This window comes from Erinaceus europaeus, chromosome 22 (assembly GCF_950295315.1).
Source record: "Erinaceus europaeus chromosome 22, mEriEur2.1, whole genome shotgun sequence".
In the NCBI taxonomy this organism is placed as follows: domain Eukaryota; kingdom Metazoa; phylum Chordata; class Mammalia; order Eulipotyphla; family Erinaceidae; genus Erinaceus; species Erinaceus europaeus.
Window position 1 is genome coordinate 5,103,296 of NC_080183.1, and position 4,172 is coordinate 5,107,467.

Here is a 4,172-nt window from a genome sequence, read left to right on the forward strand (position 1 = left end):
ACCAGGGCAACGAAAGTGAATAAATATTTTAGAAAATTACATATATGTGTAAATGTAAATATTGATTGATGATAAGGAGAGAACCAGAGCATCACTGTGGCATATATGACGTCAGAGAATCAAACTGAGAACCTCATGCTAAATTTGAGTCTATTTCTCTAGCCACTGATCCACTTTCTGGGCCATGGAAAGACTTTTTTTTTTTTTAAGTTCCTGAAAACAAGTGATTTGCTGTAGTGACTTAGAAGGAACATGTGAAAAATCCTATTGATTTGTTCAGCAGCTTTGACACAGTACATAGTGTACAGAGAAGCATGTCTAATGCCCCCTCCTACTCTCTTTGGTTTTATTCTGGAGTTGACTGATAAGAATTCAGCTTCAGTACTTACGTGTTTTTACGGCCCTGAGACAAAATTGAAAATGTAAATAAGAAGGCTGACTCAGGAGATTGCTTAAGCACTCTAAAGTGCAGTAATAGCCATGCGGGCCGTTTCATTCCGGTCCTGTAGGGCTTGTTTGTTTGGGGACCGCGGTGAGACCCGGTGGGCAGCAGCGGGTCCAGCGCTCCTTCTCCTTCCCCGGCCCCGGCGACTAGCTGACCGCGTGGTTCTCGGGCGCCGCCTGCCGTTTAGAACTTGTCACTGCGTCTCCTTACCGCGGGTACCACCCGGGTGTGTCTGGCAGGTGTTGGGGTCCTGCCACTCAGGAAGCAAGAGGGGAGCACCCTTGGACCTCTGCGCGGTCTGTGCGCCTTGATGGCCACCTGATTCGATCTCTGGGCGCCACAGAAAGATGACCGCCCTGGCACCCAGCGCGCACATAGGCAGGGAGCCGCAGGGGTGGGGTGTAGCCAGGAGGCTATGGAGTTAGCTGCACGGTGACATTGAAGCACAGGCTCGGAGGAGATGAGGGAGGCAGTGTCTGCTGCCGGAGAGGACGCAGGCAGGGCCCTGCGCAGGGCCAGCAGGGAGGGCCCATCCTGTGGCTTTGCAAAGGCTGGAAGGAGCAGCTGGGAGGGGGTCCAGACTCCTGTTCCTCCCTGGGTAAAGCACCAGATGTGGTGCTGGGAGTCCAATTAGAGTGGATTTCAGACAATTGAGTCCAAATCTAGTACAAGCTTATCCCAAATGTCACATGTCAGTTTAGGCTACATTGTTGGCTGAAGCTGGTCAGAACTGGGCCTGGAGGGGAGAGTCTGGACCGAGATCTAGGTTGGTTTCGAATGCGAGATTGTTGTGGATATGGGCCTGCTCACACATCCTACTCCTACAGAAGAACTGAGTCTTGGCAGAGGGTTATGCAAAGAGACTAGACTCTCATGCCTGAGGCTCCAAAGCCCCAGATTCAACCCCCCTGCACTACCATAAGCCAGAGCTGAACAGTGCTCTGGTGAGAGAAAAAAAAAAAAAAGAACTGAATTTCATTTTGTGTGTAAGGCAACTCTGGGGGATGAACCCAGGGCCTCACATATGTATGATGCTGCTGAATGGCCTTCCTAGCCCAAATATCTGTTATTTATTTTTTAAGTGGTTTATTATTTTCAAATATTTATTCCCTTTTGTTGCCCTTGTTTTATTGTTGTTGTCATTATTACTGCTGTTATTGCGGTCATTCTTGTTGGATAGAACAAAGAGAAATCGCAATAGGAGGGGGAAGACAAGAGAAGAAAAGATAGACACTTGCAGACCTGCTTCACCGCCTGTGAAGTGATCCCCCCTCCCCGCAGGTGGGAAGCTGGGGCTCAAACTGGGATCCTTATGTCAGTGCTAATGCCATGTGCACTTAACCTGCTGCATTACTGCCTGACTCCCAGTAGTTTATTTTTAAATCTTTTTATTTATTATTACTGTTCAACGCTTGACGTCTCGTCATCCAATCTGGTCCCCTACGCCTACACTGAACTTCTCTGATCCAGACTCTTGGAAACAGAGCTGGCAGTCAGCTGAGGTCAAGAACAAACACCTCATCGCAGACCCCTGCAAGCGTCCACCCGGCTTTGACCTAGCACGTTATGATCGGGCCCTCCTCAATCGCTATCGAACAGGCCATGGCCGGTGCGCCGCTATGTTCCATCGCTGGGGAGCCAGAGACGACCCGAACTGCCCCTGCGGCTCCAGACAGACTATGACCCACATAGTCAACGACTGCCACCTCTCCAGATTCAAAGGAGGTCTCGAAACTTGACATCAGGCTCAACCTGATGCTGTTGACTGGCTACGGAAGAAGGGCAAACGCTAGAAGAAGAAGAAGAAGAAGAAGAAGAAGAAGAAGAAGAAGAAGAAGAAGAAGAAGAAGAAGAAGAAGGAGAAGAAGAAGAAGGAGAAGAAGAAGAGGAAGAAGAGGAAGAAGAAGAAGAAGGAGAAGGAGAAGGAGAAGGAGAAGGAGAAGGAGATTTATTATTGGATAAAGACAGATAAATTGAGAGGGGGAGAGAGGGAAAGGGGCAGAGAGACACCTGAAACCCTGTATCACCATTTGTGAGGCTTTCTTGAACCCAGGTCCTTGTGCACTTAACCAGGTGTGCCACCACCTACCCCCCACCATTATTTGGTTTTAAGAGAAAGAGGAAAAGAAAAGGGGGATAAGGAGGATAATGAGGAGAAGGTGGGGGAGGAGGAGGAAGAGGAGGAAAGGAGGAAACCCCTTCCATCTATAGTACTCTGGTGTGGTGCCAGAGCTCAAACCCAGGGCCTCTTCTAAGCTTGGCATGTGCTCTGCAGTGAGTCCCCCCCGGCCCTACTCCTACCTGCTGCCCTTGTGCCATGCCAGATGCTGGTCGTCAGTAGGGCAGCCCATGGCCCCGGCCTTCTCAGGCAGCAGGACTCCCTCCCCAGCTCACTTTCAAATGCTGGGCGCCACCCACGTGGTCCCCCCACTCTAACTTCGGGTCTCCTTGCTAAGCCGGAGCGTCTCCCAGTGACTCCTGGGATCAAGGCTCTGCCAGGTTCTGCCAGGCTGTGTGCGTGCGTGTGTGTGTGTGTGTGTGTGTGTGTGTTGTCCTGGTGGCCACTGCCTGGAGCTGGCCTCCCTAGCTGCGGGTGGAGGGAGAGACCCCGCAACCTCTTTTCGGTGACAGCTGCCCTGCTGAACTCGCTGTGGTTTCTGCTGCTGGAGCAGGGACGTTGGGGACAAATGGCTTGGGGACAGCTGTTGGGATGGTCAGGGTAGTGGCCAGTGGGCCAGCCAGAGGGCCTCTGTGCTCCCGAGAACGCCTGGCACACGCGTGGCGGGGACCTAGAGGCCCTCGGGGTGCCTTTGAGCCTTGTCTTGCCAGCACCTCCCTCTCCCTTTGTTTCTCCTGCACTCAGTCCTGGCCTTGGGAGTAACTGGGTAGCAGCTACTCTATGAATCATTCTTGCATCCGGAGTACAAAGTGCAGGCGCTTGCTAAACAAACAAACAAACAAACAAACAAATGTCTGCATGTTAAGGGGACCGGCGTCTTAGTCATCGCAGGAAAGAACGAAACCACCCACTTCGCGCGCCGAATCCGCAATCAATGGATGAAGCCATGACCTGGCATTGCTGAGGGAGGGGCCCACAGCCGAATCCGAAGTACGGCCAGCACGATTTTAAAAACTGGCTTTTGTATCTGAACGTCACGCCGGGAGTCGGGGTGCGGAGGTTCCCCCGCGGGTCTGCGCTCTGAGCATCTGCAGGAGCCGCGGGGAGACGCGGGCGGGTGGGCGCCCAGCTCCGCTCGCGGGCTCCACCTGCAGGCGCGGGCGGGACGCGCAGCCAGAAGCCTTGTAGACGCCGCGGCGGCCGGGCGCTCTCGGGTGGCCGGTTAGCTCAGTTGGTTAGAGCGTGGTGCTAATAACGCCAAGGTCGCGGGTTCGATCCCCGTACGGGCCAGAAGTGAGTTCCTCTTTTTTCGCTTCAAAACTTCTCGAAGGACGTGCAGAATTGCTACGGCGTCTCCTTAAAACGCCTGCGGGTTCTATTTTTTGTGCCCGGACGTCACCCCAGTAGCTCGTGGTGCAGAGCTTCCGGCACGCACCCAGTTTTCATGCATTTCTCGGGGTCGCGCGTGCGGGCTTGCGTTGAGCTCATACCACGCACCTGGAAGGAGCGGGAAGCGCTAGGGCTCCAGCCCCCGCGAGGAGGGTGCGGGCGAGGCTGCCGGGCCGGTGCTCTGGACACCTTCGCGGGTCCCCGCGCGGCCGGGTGTGG

General features: G+C 53.8%; 1 non-coding gene across 1 annotated transcript; it reads left to right on the plus strand.

Moving 5' to 3' along the window:
- Window positions 1–3,780: 3,780 nt before the first annotated feature.
- Window positions 3,781–3,854, plus strand: TRNAI-AAU (transfer RNA isoleucine (anticodon AAU)). The gene has a single exon. It is a non-coding gene; the product is annotated as a tRNA-Ile (tRNA).
- The last annotated feature ends 318 nt before the right edge of the window (window positions 3,855–4,172 follow it).